This window comes from Sapajus apella, unplaced genomic scaffold, assembly GCF_009761245.1.
Source record: "Sapajus apella isolate SASKATOON/1434 unplaced genomic scaffold, GSC_monkey_1.0 scaffold16, whole genome shotgun sequence".
NCBI lineage: Eukaryota > Metazoa > Chordata > Mammalia > Primates > Cebidae > Sapajus > Sapajus apella.
This window is the reverse complement of record NW_022436956.1, coordinates 29,393,441-29,412,979: the sequence shown is the minus strand read 5'-3', so window position 1 is coordinate 29,412,979 and position 19,539 is coordinate 29,393,441. Positions and strand designations below refer to the sequence as shown.

General features: G+C 35.2%; 1 pseudogene; it reads right to left on the bottom strand.

Moving 5' to 3' along the window:
* Positions 1–249: 249 nt before the first annotated feature.
* Positions 250–1,878, bottom strand: LOC116556377 (annotated as a pseudogene).
* Between the last annotated feature and the right edge of the window lie 17,661 nt (positions 1,879–19,539).

Sequence of the window (19,539 nt, the reverse complement as noted above, 5' to 3'; positions counted from 1 at the left end):
ATAGATAGATAGATAGATAGATAGATAGATATGGATGGCACAGCAGAAGGAAACAATTTTCAAAGTGCAAGACTTCAAGAAGCAGCATATTATGATAAACCCCTCCTACAGAAAGGTATCATTTTTATCACTTACACCACAGGGTAAATTATATATTACGCCATCTTCAAGTAACAGTTGAGGCAATAGAATAAATGCAGAGGCATTACAATTAATCTCACTTAATACAAGAACTATACAGACCAACACTTCTCTACAATTTTTTTTCTTGTTGCTAGTTAAATAGAGTTTTACTTTCATAGCTTAACAATGAAGGGTCATACACTGAAGCCAATACATATACCTAGCATTTTAGTCTAAGCTTGTCCACGTACATAGCTGAAGTGAATTACAAGCTTTGGCCTAGAAATGCAAGGGGAACTTCTTTGCAAAGTAGTTTTTACAGGTATTAAACTTCATTTTGCACACTGAAGTCATCATACACACAGGGAAAAGTCAGAGCTTTTATATTTGTCTTTATTCTTCATTTGACTTTTTAAAACACTACTATAGTTGTTTAAAACAAAAACAAGAGCAAGTGGTGAGCATATTATGATTACAGTCCTTACTCATTCACTACTGCATATAAAATGTCAGCAGTGAGTGTTATTCACTGGCCCATTAAGAGGTCTGACACTGAACACCACCTCTGGGGTGATGTTCATCATCCTCATAAGCTTCTCCATTGCAATGGCGCCGTCTTTCCTGATTTGGATCAAAGTCCACCAGTTCTACTTGATCCGTCTCATCAGTCTCTTCCACTTCCTTCCTCTCCGGTAGGAGTTTTTCTAGCAAAGACAGTTTATCAGGAGAGAGAAAGCCATTCTAAGGAAAGTTTACCCTAAATTCGATGATTAGGTGACCCTTTTCATATGGTCTATGATAAATTGGCATGCTTTCATTTAGTACACACTTGATATCTCCATGCTTGACGATCTGACCTGGATGAGAGGCGATGACTATGATTCAGTTGTCAAGAGTAGATGTCGGCTTTTGGAAGCCACACAGTGCTTCAACCAGCTGTATGTCCATACACATGAAAAGGTCTTCTCCTCATCAAGTAAAAATAGCATGGTCCTTCTGATCCAACACAGAAGGACCTGGCTTCAGTCCTGGTTCTTGGTCTCCTTCACCATGGAATGTTATCTTCTGGCCATCTTTCATGCCTTTCTCAATATGAACTTCTAGAATCTTCTTCTCTCAAACGATCTTCCTTCCATTACAGCTTTTACATCTATCTTTAGGACTGATCCGCTCCCCATGGCCCTGGCACTCCATGGACACAGACTGAATTTGCTGAACCATTCTACGTCCTATCTGATTAATTCTTATTTGCATTCCAGTATCTTAGCAATTGGGACAGCACTCTACTGCTCCTTTCTTACCTCCTCTACCTTCACATTTGTCACAAATCACATTCTTTTGCAGAGCCAGTTTTCTTGTTGCACCATTATATAAGTCTTCTAGGGTTACTGAGAGCTGTTGTACAACATTTTTACCTCTCCTTTCTGTCTGCATCATTCCTCCTCCAAAAAACATATCAAAGATGTCCATGGGGGAGCCAAAACCGCCACCTGCTCCACCCTCTTTAATTGCCTGTTCTCCTCCTTTGTCATATAACCCCCCTTTCTTTGCATCAGAGAGAACTTCGTAAGCTTGAGAAATCTGTTTAAACTTCTCTCCTTCATTTGGATTCTTATCAGGATGGTACTTCAAGGCCAGTTTCCTATAAGCTTTTTTCAATTCTTCCTGAGTAGCATTGGGTTTGACTCCCAAAACATCATAGTAAGTGGTTTCTTTCACCATCTTCTACTGCCAGTGACCGTGCTGAGGTCGGTGTGTGAGGGAGAGGGTTAAGGGAATTTTGATTATTTTTCTTGTTTCTTAGTTTTATCATATAAAATCTTACAGCACATAATATACATAAAAATAAACCTCATTTTCTTGGCACAAAATTAGATAAGACTTATTCCCAAAATAAAATTCTTCCTTTTAAGCGAAATCTTCAGAGAACTTCTAAAGTTTACCCTGTTAGAGGCCTACCACAAATCCATGTTTTCCCTTCTTTTAAAAGTGTCTAGATTTTACTGTTATTTGCTTTTTCTTCCACATGATTAAGGAGGAAAGGATTCCATTGAGAATAACAGACAATAGATCATGATAAGCCTAGGACAGTTACAGAGATTCCACTCTACTTTGCAGTATAGTAGAGGAAAAACTAATTTTGCCTCTGCCTTTCACAGTTCCTAGGTAGGACTGACCCCTGTAGCAATGCATAAAGTAACAAGAGAAAAACAAACAGAAGCTTTATGAGATGTATGCCTCCTATATACACCAGAGATACTCAGAGAAATTAGTAAATCTCAAAGAAATAGTTCAGGCTGAAATGCAATCTCCAACTGAAACAGAAAGAAGGGTGTGAGGAAGCACACTAGTGGGAAAGTGATCAGGAGAAGTAAACAACAGCAAGGTTTGTTAAGCAAGGTTTGGTGCCTGCTTCATTGATAGAAGTCTCTAGTGGTTTACAGCCATCCTTTTCCTCCTGGTACAGAGATCTGAGACACCCTTACAAATATTTTTTAATGTATGTATATTTTCCTTACAAGGGGGTAACTTCTACTCTCTTAGAGTTTATCCTGTATCTGCAGTTTCTCAAAATAATTAGCTCCAAATGATCTTTATGCCAAAGTAACATATTTCGGGGTGGCATATTTGGGTTTCTCATAGCCCTACTTTGGGTGGCATATTTTTAGTCTCCTACAGCAGTAATTTTTAGGGTTGAGTATGGAATTCTGACCAATGAAACATTGGGACAAATCTAACAGGAGAGTGCTAAGAAGAATCCCACGCTCCTAAAATAGAGTTAAAGAGACAAGTCTCCTTTGTACTTTAGGTATTATTCTATACAGATGTGATAACGACAATTTCCGAAATCAACTAAAGTATCACAGTATCTTGTGATACTGTGATTTATAATAAGCAATATATATTTGATTATTTTACTCCTTCCTGGCCAAAGCTCCTAAACTCCTTGGAATTTCCTAAATTATGGGGGTGATAAATGTAAGAGAAGTGTCTTTTGTTATTCATAAGAAGTTTACCTCAGTTTATGCAAGTGACATGAGTTTTGGAAAGCCCTAGATAAACACAGGTTGGGGGCTATTCATTGCCAAGGGAACCAACCAAGTGATTAGAAGGTTAGAATTTCCCTTCAGACTCCTTAACCTCTGAGGAAGATAGAGGAGCTACAGTTTAATCACCAATGACCAATGATATAATCAGTCATGACCATGTAATAAAGCCTCTACAATAACACAAAAAGACAGGATTCTGAGAGCTTCCAGGTTGGTGAATGCACAGAGGTGCTAATCATGGGGTGCACCCAAAGGGAAGCTCTCAGCCTCTTCCCCATACTTTGCTCTATGTATCTCTTTTGTTTGACTGTTTATGAGTTGCATCCTTTTATAATGAACTGGTAATATAGAAATTAAATGGTTTTCCTGAGTTCTATGAGCAATTCTTACAAATGGTCAAACCCAAGGTGGGGATTGTATAAACCCCCAGTTTGTAGTTAGTTGGTTAGAAATACAGGTGACAACCTGGACTTGCAATTGGCATCTGAAGTGGGGAGGTGGGGTGTTAGTATTGTGCAATTGAGCACTTAACCTTTGAGGTCTAAAATAGCTGTTGTAAATAGCATCAGAATTTAATTGAATTGTGTAATGCTGGTTATTGTTCAAAGAGAATTAGAAAATTGTATGGTGTGGGGAAAACTCCCACACTTTTGGTGTCAGAAATGTTGTGCATATAGAGAATAAAATAGTTTGTTTTTCCTATACACATCCCATAGAGGATGATTAACCCCTGATGTGCTGGAAGGGGACCCTACCTGACCTCTACCTATTTCCTCAGAAGATAATGCATTTCTGCATTGTTTAAATCAGTTTCAGATGGGCTTTTATTATGTCTTAAAAATCCAGTTCTTTAACCTTTATCATTTAATGGAAAGGGTACCCAAATTGCAGACATTCAGGAGATTACATTTAGGTTAGCTGCAACAGAAAACAAATTGGATAATGGGAGTGAATATTAACTATAGTTAGGAACTCAGAGCACTCTTGGCAAATTTACTAAAGCTAACATTTCTAAGTGACACTTTGGTTTTAAGTTAAAACTTAAGAAGCTTCAGGAATAGCTATATTTTTGTATGAGAATAATAATACTGTATATTATTTATTTTTTTCTATCCATTCTAAGGTTCATTTTAGTCCAATTCCAGCTAAATAGAATAAATCAAAGATAAAATAAGGTAGGATTTAGCATTCAGATAGGATTTAGACAATCAGTTCTAAGCATTTACAAATTTATAGTCTAGTTGGGGGAGATATCAACATTTAACAAAATAATGAACAAAATGTCATCAGGTAAAAATCATGCAAAGATGTGTCAATAACTTCAATGCTATTGTAACCACCCAACAGGTTCATCTCGTCTGCTACTCAGATAGAGTCAATTGATCAATAAAAGGATATTGCAATACAAAGAGTGTCTATTACACATAGAGCTGGCTAAACAGGAGACCAGAGTTATTCCTACTCAAATAAGCTTCCCTGAAAATTCAGAAGCTAGAGCTTTTTAAAGATAACTAGTTGGTGGACAGCGGGCTAGGGAATGGAGTATGCTGATTGTTCAGGTCAGGGATGAAATCAAAGATGGTTGAAACAGGTCTTCTTACTATCTTGCTTCTTGTTGTTCCTGGGTGGGATTGCAGAACTAGTTGAGCCAGATTATCAGGGTACACAGTTTTTAAAGTATCCCAAACACCAATTTTAAGTTTTGCAATAGTCATGTTACCCATAGGAGTAATTGAAGAGGTTGGGAATCTTGAGGCAACTGGTTGTGTGACTCCTAAACCATAATTCCTAATCTGGTTGCCAATTTGTTAGTTTTACAAAGGTGGTCTGCTAACTTGTTAGTTTTACAAACTCCATGTCAGGAAAGAGGTTTTTTCAGGAAAGGCAGTTATCTTGTTTGTTTCATAGTTGAATTATAAAGTAAATTCCTTGTAGAGTTAACTTGACCTATGCCCAGGAAAGAGTATGAGTCGTTTGGAGATTGAAGGAAAGATTGAGTTGGTTTGGTCATATCTCTTTCACTGTCATAATTTTCTCACTATTATAATTTTTGCAAAGGCAGTTTCACTATGGAAACACAGGGGCTTCAATGAGAGATGCAGATGTCTCTGAAATTATCCTGTAGGGGCTAGATATTAGATGCAAGTGAAAATATGATTGTAAGTTATAATTGATGATATGAAGGCGAAAAACTCAAAACATTGTGATACAAAATGTCACATAGTGAGGGAATGTTCCTTGCCAGTTTCTACAAATAAAATCAATATTCTACCAGTTTATAGACTGGCAATCATGTCTCTCTTTTTAAAGTTTTCTGCAGTATTTCTACTGAGATGTGTCAGTTCTTCCTCCATGTTCTTTTATGCCTTTATCTTTTTTCCCACTGTGCTACAGGAAGCTTCCTCATGAGATTTGCCGCTTTCAGTCTGCATGGATTTCTATTCCTCCTCTGGTCACCCTCAACAAAATATCTTCAAAATACTGATTTTTAACATATTTCTTTCCTTCCCAAAACTTTCTGTGAATCTCTATTACCTGAAGAGAAGGATAGAGAGTTAGAAAACATTATCCTTTCTATTGTAAGACCTTATCATCTGGCAGAAAAGTACAAAAACATCCACAAACATAAGTACTATTAGGATTCAAAAACAATGCCCCAAAATGAAGACCTCCAAAGCAGCTTCAGAAGTAAAAGTTTTCTCTGATCTTCTCCTGCCCTCCCAACTCTCAGTCCCATTGTCTCCCAGGGCTAGCCCTAAAAACTAGAATCACTCTACCCAAGGGAAAGTTGTAGAAACCAGCACCTCTTTTCCCAAAAGCCGGCATAAAACCTAAAAATATTACTCTAATTTTCTCCTGTCTTTCTGTGTAAAAACTAGCTATAAAGAAATTATCTGACCTACCTGTTTGACTGCAGGTCATAAAACCCTTAGTCCAGAGAGGGTCCTGCCCCATATCTGAGAGAAAGTAATGCATGCTCAGAGAGGCTGAGAAGAATCTAAACAGACCCAGTCTATTAACATTAAATCATACACTTTTTATCCAGTCATATTTCTACACAACAGTCCATGCTTTGTTGAATTTAATTATAAAAGTGGGCAATTTTCCCTGTATCTTTGGGTCTTCATTCTGAAGGCTTTCATGTATACACATTAAATAAATTTATGTGCCTTTTCTCTTATTAATCTGCCTTTTGCAATTGCATTTTCAGAGAATCTTCAAAGGGCCATGGGGAAAGTTTTCCTTTGGTTTCTAAAGTATAATAAATTATTAAAGGATCTTTCCTTTGAGGATTGTTTGTTGTTTTTTTGTTTTTGAGGCAGGGTCTTACTCTGTCGCCCTGGCCAGAGTACAGTGGCACAATAATGTCTCACTGCAGCCCTAACCTCCCCAGTCTCAAGGTATCCTCCCATCTTAACCTCCCGAGTAGCTGGGACTACAAGTAAAAGCTGCAAGACCTGGCTATTTTTTGTATAAATAGGGTTTCTTCACATTACCTACACTGTTGTCCAACTCCTGGGCTAAAACAATCCTCCCACCTTGGCCTCCCAAAGTACTGGGATTACAGACAAAAGCCACCATACCCAGCCTTATTAAGGGATCTTTGATACAAGTTTATTTCTAGTAGAGAGTAGCTTTGTGACTGACCAGTATAAACTCTCCTTCTAGACAATGCTACCCATTAGCCCTCTTCACTCAAAAAACTGTATTTTTTTTTATCACAGCTTTTAAACAGAACAGTCTTCCTGTATGGAAAATCTACTCTATCCAATTTGTTTACTAACCTCAAATATTCTTCAAGGCCTATTTATAGTTTAGCTTTCTTCTCATTTGATAGCCTCTTATAATATTCTTAAAATGCATTCAACATGGCACTTTATCTCCAATTCCTGTGCTAGAGAACATTGTACTTTATATAGAACAGCTTATTGTATTTATATGAGTTTGAATTATCAGCATAGACTTTCTTAAATGGAAGTAAAATTTACTTCTATCAGTTTACATTACATCTCATAAATATACATTAAATAAAATAATTGTTTCATGCAAAAAACAATCATCTAAATATCTGAAAACTTTATGACATGTCAATATCTTCTCTCTTCTAGGCCAGCTATCAATAATGGATTTATTTCTTTCTTAAATGGCATTCATTTAGACTCTTCACTATTTTATTGTTCTTACTACACGACTCTGTTATGAAATTGTTAATACTTCTCCTGAAATAAAAATAGTGTCAGAACTTCTGCTTTGGCTATGGAAGATGAGCTTGTATTGGCACATTGTTTCTAAAGAGGACAACTAGAAAAACTGAATAAAATATTTTCTGTATCACTTGTTGAAAGATCATCATGATCTATGAAGGCAAAGGACTTATTGAAAAGTATCAAAAATAAAAAGGTACATAAAGAGGGGAGCCGAAACCTTATTAAGGAAATTGTCACCATGAGTCTTAGCCAACAAGCACAAAGCTGAGGGAAAAATAAGGTAGGAGGGTTTCTAAGAAACTGAGAAGTTGTGCAGAGGATTAGGCAAATGCATGGGGCTGAGGAGAAAAAAAAAGCAGTTCATACAAGCCAAGATCTTCGAAAATCCCAGTCTTTCCATTGGAACCCAAGAAGGTCTATAAATAGCAGAAGGGACAAAATGTAAAAGACCAACTCTCACAAAAAGTGAAATGAATAACTTCAATAGAAGTACATATTAATGTAACCTGGCCCTTCCTTAATTGACCTTCAAAAAATAAAGTAAAATAAAAATATAAACCCTCTTTAAATAAATACAAAGTTAATGGGACTAAAATGACAGTAAAATAACTCTGTATTTTTATGCCAAATGGCTGGAATTTAATTTAAAAAATTACCAAGCCCACTAGAAGATCAAATAACTGAAAATGTCTGAGAGAAAAACTGTAAAATAGAAATTAACATGCAGAGTGTATTAAGCAAATCTTGCATTGCTGGCAAGAAATACCAGAAACTGGGTAATTTATAAGAAAAGAGTTTTAAGTGGCTCACGGTTTTGCAGGCTGTACCAGAAGCATAGTGCCAGCATCTGCTTCTGTGGAGGCCTCAGGAAGCTTACAATCATGGAAAAGGGCCAAGAGGGACCACACATTTCCCATGGCAGAGCAGAGGCAAGAGAGACTGGGGTAGGCCAGGATGCCACACTTTACAACAACCAGATCCCCCAAGAACTCACTCACTCATCACCAAGGGGTTGGGCTAAGCCATTCATGAGAAATAAACCCCCATAATCCAAACACCTCCCACCAGGCTTCAACTCTAACAAGGGAGATTTCATTTCAACATGAGATTTCATAAGAAATCATATCCAAACCATATTACAGAGGAATGAAAGATATTTCTGCATCCAGGAACAGCTATTTAACAAATTTTGATAAATTCATTCAAGGAAATGCATAACAAAATGAAGAATTTAAACTGAGAAATGGAATCTACATAAATAGACTCAATGCAAAATTAAAGAACTATAACTTTCAATAACTGAAATATATGTTTCTGTAGATAGTTTTAACAGAACAGAGAACGCAGAAGATGAAGTAATCAAGTTGGTAAATAAAATAACAGGAAATATCTGGACTTAAGGCTAAAGGTGGAGGAAAATAGATAAAATATTGAAAAGACTAAAAAATGTGAGATTTAGGAAAAGATCTGGCATAGTTTTAATTGAAGTCCCATGAGCAAAGGGCAAGAGAAGGAAATTGAAGCATCATTTTAAGTGTTATTAAGATTCTACAAATTCAAAGAATAAATACAAAGAAAATCACACCTAGACACATCTTTACCCTTCCGAAAATCAAAGGCAAAGACGAAATCTGAAAAGCATCTAGAGCAAATGGACATGTTATCTTCAAAGGAGAAACAATAAAAATGAAACATTTCTCAATGAAATGGTAGAATCCACAAGATGATTGAATGGCGTCATTAAAGAACTGAAATCAACAACAATATAAACCCTTGTCAATCTAGACTTGACGGCTCAGTGAACATACCCAAAATAGAAATAAAAAGTAAAGATATTTAAATTCAAATTTAAAAAACTGGGAAAATTTAACACCAACTGACCTACACTACAAAAATACTCAAGATAATATTCTGGGGAAAAAAAAAAAAAAGATATCAAATGGAAGAATAGACACACAAAAAGAAATGTAATACAAAAGAAATGGTAACGTGGGTAAATTTAAATGACTGTAAAGACAATGCCTTATATAGATAATTTAAGTACAAAGTAAAAATGACACAAAAAAGCATAAGGTGAAACGGCATTAAAATGTTGTAATGTTACTGAATTTTCTGAGAAAAAGTGAAATTACCAAATTACGATAGTCTTAAATATATTGTAATTGCAAGAAGGGTTGCTAAATAAAAGCCAGAAAGTATTTAAAATTAGCAGATGAATGTGGAAATGGCATGCAACAAAATATTTAATTAGTTACAAATAGATAAGTAAAAAGTAAAAAAGAAATTAGAGTGAAGGAGCTTCTAGAATGGTGAAGCGAGGACTTCTGTTAAACTTGTCCTCTGTGAAAGCAAGGAAAACCTTTGGCAAATATTGCTAGAAATTACATTTTCATACCTATAGAAATTAACCAAAGGCTGGCTGCCCTCTGAAGGTCGTTTAATCAAAAACAAAACAAAACAAAACTAAACTAAACTAAACAAGAAACCCTGCTAAACCTAAGTGAAAACAGCAGGATTGGTAGCATTTTATTGTATTTATTTTTCTTTTTGAGGCAGGGTTTCCATCTGTCTCCCAGGTTGTAGTTCAGTGTTGTGATCATGGTTTACTGCAACCTCAGCCTCCCAGGCTCAAGCAATCCCACCACTTCAGCCTTCCAAGTAGTTGGGACCACAGGCATATGCCACTATGCCTAGCTATTTTTGTGGTTGCTGTTGTTGGGATGAGGTCTCACTATGTTGCCCAGGCTGGTCTCAAACTCCGGGGCTCAAGGGATCCTTTCACCTTGGCTTCCTAAAATGCTGGGATTACAGGAATGAGCCACCATGCCTGGTCTTGGTAGTAGCATTCATTTGATGTACTCCTATCTTCCTCTCCCAGGTCTCTGGTAGCCTAACAACTGCAGTAGTTGTGAACAACTGCAACCTTGCAGCTAAAGGAAGGAATAGTCTGCATAAGGAGGTATTCAAAAAGTTCCACATCAGAGCATTGTCAGTATTTCATATCAATTTCTGGTCCCTGAGAAAGCCCCATTTACAGGGTGTTGTTTTCATTTGGCCTGACTCAGAGTTTGTTCCACCAAAAAAAAAAAAAAAGCCCTATCCCCAATTTTTTTTAAAAAAAAAAAAAAAAATCAGCAGTAATTATGTAATATTGCAGCAGACTGAGAATACGACACCGGTCGGAGCAGCAAGAGCCTCTAAAAGGAAGACTTGAGGAAAGTGGTAACCAGAGGGGTTTTGTAAAGTTCTGACATATTTCTGGGGACTTAGAAGGCTGTGCACACGTGCAGGGCTTTGAATAGGCCCTGAAAAATCCAAAATGCACTCTGATCTCTCTCCACTGTAGGACCTGGAAATCTCGTGCAAGTGAGAAGAAAAGGCCAAGGCAGAGTTTTAAACTGTTTGAGTGTTAATATTGTGTTCTCAAAAATTTAAAGCATACTGGCAAAGGACAGAAGGAAGACTCACTGGTTCAATGACATTCAAGAAATCTCTGACCAATCATTAGCTGACTACTAAGCTAATTGAACATAATTAATTCTAATGTTACAGAATTAGTACAGATAATTTACTGAACAAACAGAAAACAAGATGAGAAGGCAATCTCATTTCTAATTTCAAGAGTTGTATTAACTTATCTAAAATATCCTGGTTTTAGCAAATTATAAGGCACGTGAAGAGGGAAGTATAGTCCATAGTAGGACAACAAAAGAGTCAATAAAAGCTGTTTCTGAGGGAGCTCAGCTACTATACATATTGGATAAAGATTTTAAATCTGTTACTATAAATACAGTCAAAGAGCAAAAAGAATCTATGTGTGAAGAATTAAGGTCATTGTATTCTACATGAAAAGAATAAAGTTGGACTTCAACCTCATATCATATACAAGAATCAATTTAAAATGAATAATAGATCTAAATGTACTCATTAAAATTACAAAACTCTTAGAAGAATACAGGCTTTCATCTTCATGAACTTAGGTAATGGTTTCTTAGTTATAATAAAAAAACAAAAAAAAATAAATATAACTTTATCAAAATTTAAAACATTTTTCTGCTAACAATAGCAACAAAAAATTCAAAAGACAACCTACTGAATGGGAGAAAATATTTGTCCAGGCTGCAGTCCAATGTTGAGATCTCAGCTTACCACAACCTATGCTTCCCAGGTTCAAGTGATTCTCTTGTCTCAGCTTCCCGAGTAGCTGGGATAACAGACATGTGCCACCACGCCTGGCTAATTTTTTTTTTTTTTTTTTTGAGACGGAGTTTCACTGTTGTTGCCCAGACTGGAGTGCAATGGCACTATCTCGGCTCACCGCAACCTCCGCCTCCCGGGTTCAAGCAATTCTCCTGCCTCAGCCTCCCGAGCAATAGGGACTATAGGCACACACCATCATGCCCAGCTAATTTTTTGTATTTTTAGTAGAGACGAGGTTTCACCTTGTTGACCAGGATGGTCTCGATCTCTTGACCTCGTGATCCACCCGCCTCGGCCTCCCAAAGTGCTGGGATTACAGGCTTCAGCCACTCTGCCAGGCCTTGTATTTTTAGTAGAATGAGGTTTCTCTATGTTGGTCAGGCTGGTCTCCAACTCCCTACCTCAGGTGATACGCCCGCCTTGGCCTCCGAAAGTGCTGGGATTTGCAAATATAAATTTTATAAGTGGCTTGTATCTACAATATATAAAAACTGTTTTTACTTAATCATAAAAAAAAATTCAATTTTTTAATGGGCACAGGATCAGAATATATGTTTCTTCAAAAGTAATATAAATGACCAATAAACACAGTAACTATTCCACAGATTGTTAGTTATTAGGAAATACAAATCAACACAGATTTATATTATTTTTTACACACTAGGATGGCTATAATTTAAAAAACATAATGACAATAATTTGGAGTTTTGCTCTTGTTGTCCAAATAGCTAGACTACAGGCATGCACGAGCATGCCCAGCTAATTTTTTTATGTTTTGTAGAGATAGGGTCATGCTCTGTTGCCCAGGCAAGTCTCAAACTCCTGGCCTGAAGCAATATTCCCACTTCAGCATCCCAAATTGCTGGGATTACAAGTGTGAGCCCCTGTGCACAGTCAGATTTTAAAATGTTTGTAAGAGGATACTATTTAAAACTCCATCCTGAAAACTTGAAAATTTAAATGAAATCAGAAAGTTAGGTAGATAATACAGTTTACTAATATTAACAGGAAATGCTAAAAAAAATTGGTATTAATTTTATTAAAGAAGGAAATCTGCAATCTAAACTTTCTCATAAAGAAAAGTTGAGATCCAGATGGCATTAGTCATTCATTCTTTTAAGCATTTACAGGAAGAATATTATCTAAACTCTGGGGAATAAAAAGAGAAAATAACCCCTATATCATTTTATGAGCAATGTATACTTGATCAAAATCTGACAAAAATAGTACGAGAAAGGAAAATTACCAGGCAATCTCTCACAAACAGATATAATCATCCTGAACAAAGGAATAGCAATCCATATTCAGCAAAATGTAAAATGAATAATATTTCATATCCAAAAATGTATATTCTAGAAATACAGCCTATTAGAAAAATGCATCAATGCAAAACACCACATTCATTGAATGAAGTAGAAAGATATGATTATTTCAATATATGCAAAAAAAGCATTTAATAAAATACAATACCCGTTTATGATTTTGGCAAAGTAGAAATAGAAGTAAAATTTTCATTCTCAAAATGAACATATAGCAAAAAATTTCAATAATTTTTATACTTTTAATGATAAAATATGAAAGATTTTAATCTCAGCTCAAGAAATATCACTATTTTTTTTCAATATTGTACTGGAGGTCCTGGGCAAGGCACTTAGGAGAAAAAATGCAGAAATGTGAGCTTAAGAAAATAAATAAAATTATGAGTATTTATGATTTTTTATAAACTTAGAAAATTCAATAGACTCTACAAATACACTAAAATGAATAAGCACCTTGAGCAAGTTTGTTGCATACAAGGGCAATATTTAAAAAGTCTATTTTATTTCTATATAGCATCTATCTATAACATATATTTTAAATATAAATATATTTAAATGATAACAACTGTGGCACCAGAAATAACAAATATTCAAGACAAAATATAACAAAAGTTAACAATAAAATACAAATATATATTTTTAAAAAATCAGTAAACTACCTCCATCCTACCATGTTTATTAATTGGAACAAAAAGCGTTGTAAAAGTAGTCTCCCAAATGTATCTAAATTCAATGCAGTCCTAATCAGAATCCTAGTAGACATTTGTATGTGTGCTTATGTTATGTGTGAAAATTTTGACAAGCTAATCTTAAAATTACAAAAATGTATGCTTCATAGCTTAGTCAAAGAACAGCTTAAAAATACTTGAAGACGAAAAATGCAGGATGTACAATACTGAATATCAACACTCATTATAAAACTACAATTTAAATAGTATCAAGGTTCAGGGCTAGACAAATAAAACATTGCAACAGAATATTGTCCAGAAACAAACACATATAGGAATGCATACATAGAGATACTACATATATGATAAAGGTGTCACTCTAAAGCAGTGATTATTAATAAACAGCAATGGGTCAATTTGCTCTGAATATTGAAAGCAAAAATAAATCTTTAGCAATACTTCAAACAAATCAGAAAAGTCAATTCTAGGTGAATTCCAGACCTAAATGTAATAGATAATTTAATCATGTCTACAGGAGACAACATGGAAAAACATATTCATTTTTTCAAGCTAGACACATATTTCTTAAGCAGGATATAGAAAGTACTACCATAAACAAAAGTTGATAAATTGGGCAATATTAAAATTCAGAACTTACATTCTTCAAAGACAATTCTTTTGATTATATATTGATTCAAATATATTGATTAGATTGATTCCAAAACAATTATGAGCTGGGTGCAGTGGCTTACACCTGTAATCCCAGTGCTTTGGGAGGCTGAGATGGGATGATCCCTTGAGGCCAGGAGTTCTAGAACAGCCTGGGTAACATAGAACCCATCTCTATAAAATACTAAAAAATTAGCTGGATATTGTGGCACATACTTTTAGTTACAGCTACTCAGGAGGATGAGGCAGGAGGGTCTCCTGAACCCAGGAGGTCAAGACTGGCTGAAGTGAGCTATTATGTCACCCTACTCTAGGCTGGGTAACAGAGTGAGACTCAAAATAAATAAATAAGAAAAAAAGAGAAATAAAAGCCACAGATTGTGCAAAGAAATACTATACCTATAACAAACTAGGAGCACTTGTCTAAAAGATAAGACAAAATTCATCCAAATAAACAAAAGACAACACTTTGTAAAGAAAAATTTCCAAATGACCAAAGAACAGGGAATGCATATATCTGCCAGTTTTCCTGGGATAATTCTGATCCATACCTCCTGACATTGCTTCCGATTAGTAATTCTTGTCATTCTCAAGAATTCTTTTAATTATTATAATAATACAAATGAATATAATTAATATTTATTTTAAAACATTTACTCTTGAAATCTTAACTCAGACCACTTATAAGAGTTAACAAATATACTGTGACAATATCTAACTTGTTTTGGATGCTGTACTCATTATATTCAGACTAGAATTTACTTGATTTTAAGTAGCCATCCACTGTCTCAGACTTTGTAGTCATCCTGTCATTTTTTTCACCTAAATCGTTACCTAATGATATTTTCTGCTTTTAATTATACGTTAGACAGGTTTTATTTTTAGGCCCAAGTGTAGTATATCCCTGTTAATTATGATTTGATTTGTCCTATTTTTAGACATTTTGATCTCATAAAATATACTAATATTTTAATATTTCATCATAGTCAAAAATTATTCATCATTGGTTTCCTTCACATTCATAGTTCTATGAGTATATTAGCTACCCACCTCACAACTGAGCAATCTAGAAACTTCATACACATGCTATTAAAATGCTGAATTAAATCAGGTGATCAATATGTTTGCAAATTTATTGATAAATTTAAATATTTAAAAATATATAGCTTGAAAAACATGCATGTAATTATATGAAATGAGTTGATATATAAATGCTCTTTAAATCACGAGATAAGTATAATTTCCTTTGACTATTCCAAGTGATTGGCAGTAGAGTATAAAGTATTTAGATTTAAAGCCAGACTGAGGAGGTTTGAATCCCACCCCGGCCACTTCTCACTGCAGCACATCTGAGGTGTTACTTAACTTCTCTGTGGTGTTACCTTATCTGAAAAAGGGGATAACTCAAAGTATTATTCTGAAGATTAAATAGTCTAATACCTAAAGTCACTCAGAGTACAGCTGTGCAATTGTGCAATATGATAGTTCTACTTTACACACAGTAAATATTCAATGAATGTTTCAAGGACAGTGGTCCAAGCTGGTCTGGAAATTCTATGACATGGGCTCCTTACATCATGTTTCTTTGTCACTCTTGAGGACTTCGGTTTTGTCTGCAAAGTCAAAATGGCTGGAAGATGAAAGTGTATGGAGAAGTGCACATTCAGTGTCTTAAGACTCATAATTGGAAGGGTGCTTACCATTTCCACTCATATTCCATTGGCAACAATGCAGTTATGTCATCACACCTAGCTCTAGAGGAGCCTACTGAAGGGAATCTATTATTCTCTTACTCTACAACAATGGGTGAAGTAGATTTGGGTGAAATAGAAGCAGCCAGGATCATATTTGGTATTGGCAATATGAGGTTGTTACCCCTGAGTGGTTACAAGGGGTAACATTGATTTAAGAAAATGTCTCTCTAAATGGATATTTCACAGATAATTAAAATTAAGAAATTCTTTATATAAATAATAATGTAGGAGAGATGCAGCCAAAGCTCAAATGCAGTTTTAATCAATCTGTACCTATTTATGACAGTGAAACATTTTTTAAAATGCCATATAGGTACTCAAGTAACTATTTAAGCAAAATTCCATCATATTGACGTAGACATGTAAACTTTCTCCAAATTTATTTAAAATGCCAAAACTGGGACTTTGTAGAATATACTTCGGGAATTACTTTTTTAGTTACTGCATAATTTCCAAATTTTTTGTATTTGCTTCATTCCAGGATTATACCCACTACAGCAGGTAAATCACTGAAGTCAGCCCCTGCAGGTTCTAGAGACTGTTGTGGAATGATTGTTCCTGATTACATTTCACACCTAATCAGAGGAAGACCATATTTATTCCTGATATGTTTTCAGAGAAAGTTGTTTTCAGTTTTTTAAGCCTGTAGTAAGACACTAGTAAATCCTCTCCTTTATAGCATAGAGTGGCTGTTATCATGACCGTATTTTGATGAACCTAGGGGGCAGTTGTGGGAAATATGACATATCTTAGTTTCTTTGGCCACTGTCTCTCCGCCATCTTTCTCTAATCTATGCTGATTGTGCTTCCATGAGTTAAAATCTAACACCAGACATTTGCAGCAATAAACTACATTTCCTTCCAGCCTATGTGCTCTTAATGAAAACTTGCTTTCTACTCACTTATTTTTTGAATTATTATTATTATCTTTTGAAACAGTGTCTCCTTCTGTCACCCAGGCTGTGGTACAGTGGCATAATCTCAGCTGCAACCTCTGCCTCCTGGGTTTAAGCAATTCTCCTGCCTCAGCCTCCCAAGCAGCAGCAATTACAGGTGTGTACCTCCACACCTGGCTAATTTTTGTATTTTTAGTAGAAACAGGATTTCACCATATTGGCCCAGGCTGGTCAGGAACTACTGGCCTCAAATGATCTGCCAGTCAAAGTGCTGGGATTACAGGCATAAGCCACCGCACCCAGCCTATGATAGCATCTTAATAGATGAGAAAAACTTGAAAGTTAACTATTAATGCATGGCAGTGTTGTGATATTTCTTATAAAAATATGAAACAATGTAGAACTATTATTTTTCCCTACCCTACAAAGATACAATGTTCTATTTTTTTCCTTATGGAACATCTTGGTATCTACAGTTGAGGTAATTCATTGAAGTTAAGCAGTATCTAATCTAAGTTGAATTGATGATTAAAATTGTTTCTTTTATTATTATTCAAAATGAATAACAAAATAAGTACATGAAAGTAACATGCATCCCTGGGAGAGTAAGTAGAGTTAACTGGATGCCTAGACAGAGTATTTCCCATTTCCAATTTGCTAAAGTTGAATCAGGAACCCAAGTATGTCCAGTGACCTGGGAAATTTCAGTAACAATGTGACAACTGTGTGTGGGAGAGAAATTTGATGCAAGGGTTCTTTTCCTGCAATGTTAAAATTAATTTAAGCATAGCTATTGGAAATTGGATTTTGTAGTAAAGAAAGAAAACTGCCAAGGAAGTTCTCAGAGAAGAGGTTAAAAGCAAGGCCAGCTCTAAGGATGCAGCACAGAGGCCTAGTAATAACCTACCAGGAGAGAATCAACCCACAAATAGCAGCATTTGCTTTATCTCAGCAACTGCTTCTTTTATAAGTGACACATTTTTCTGAGCAGAACAACTTTTGAGTATAAATTTATGTAACCAGTCATATCACATGAAATGTTATACCCCCAAGACAAACTTTTGTGATCAAGCATGTCTGCGTTCCCATTGTAAATTTTCCAGTGGGAATAAGTAAGAACTTTACCTTCTGTGTCATAAATATAAGAATTATTCATGCTTTATTGAAACTCATTAAGTGAAAAAGATGAAATTTTGAAAACTGAAACATAGAATTAATTCATTTGACAAAGCAAGTAGCGGATCTTGAACAAAGGGGTATAATGGGCAGATTTACAGCAGATTAAGAGCATCCAGGTTTCAGAGGCAAAATTACAACAAATTTAGCTTAAATATTTTAATTGACTTTAATTTGTGATTCTAGAATCACACAACACTTATAAGATAAAATAAGTGCCCCAGTGAACTGAGTAGAGGCATTCAGCTTTATAAGCAGAAAGGGACTATAGAAAGTAGATACAGAGCAAAAGTGGATTACGTGTTTGAAAGTTACGTTCACTGCCAATGTTAAAGCCAGGGGACTTTCTTATCATGTCAGCTAAAACTGGCCTGTTTGGGGATTTGGCTATTACCTTTCTATCTCTCCAAATTTCTTGGCAGGTTGGATAAAAAACAGATTTGTCTAGTAACTCCATTTTGATTTCGTCTGTTGAACCTAGTGAAGGAGCTCATTCTAAAGCAATAACCTCCTATAAATTCTACTTAACACAGATAAAAAGGTTGCTTTCGATTGCTTTAGGCATGTCTAGATACCTAGACTTGGTATTTTCTGGATAAGCACTAGAAGCAAATCAATTCATTTCTTTTGGTTCTTTATAGCTTCAGGGTCTTCATCACTAGAGGACAACTTGGGTGATCAGCATAATTTTTTTTTTTACAAAAGTTTCTATCTTCCACTGAAATTTCAAGGATTGGAGGCTACACCATGGTGGGCCAAAGAACTCCGAATAGAGAAAATATGTCAGAGTTCACCTTATCTTCCTTTGTTCTTCACTGCCTTTTTTGAGTGGCATTGCTTTTCCTGAACCTAGGAGAGAATTTGTGAGGAAGAGCACATACATAAAGGAAAAATAATCACCAGAATACCTTAGTTTGTATTCTACTAGGACAGAAATGTCCTAAATCAGATTTCAGAGATATCTATGTGTGTTTTGAAAATACATATTAATCAAGCTTTTTGAGTGTTGTTTACTTGTGAAGTGATGTCTACAAAACTAGACAAATAAAGAAATGATTTCCTAAAAGGCAAATATATCAACAAAATTAAGTAAGCTAATTGCCGTACTTAATAATAATGACTAGAGCTGCACCCAAGGTTTTCTCTGAATCTATTAAGATTTTTGTAAAAAAGTTTATTGGAAAAAAATTTTAAATGAGGTTTAATGCTTTGTTAATTGATAAATATGAAATTATACATTAGAATATCAAAATGTTGACATATGGTTTTTTAACAAATGAAGGTAAACACATTCACTTAAAGAATATTTACAATCAAATAGTGGTTATCTCACAATCCTAAAGCATATCAATTCTGGAATGCTCAGATCACAAAATGAAATGCTATTTAAGACTCAAAAATCACAGATATTATAGTAAAACAATCCATATGCATAAAGTGCTTGACCCATAAAAATAAAAAGTATGTAACTCAGGA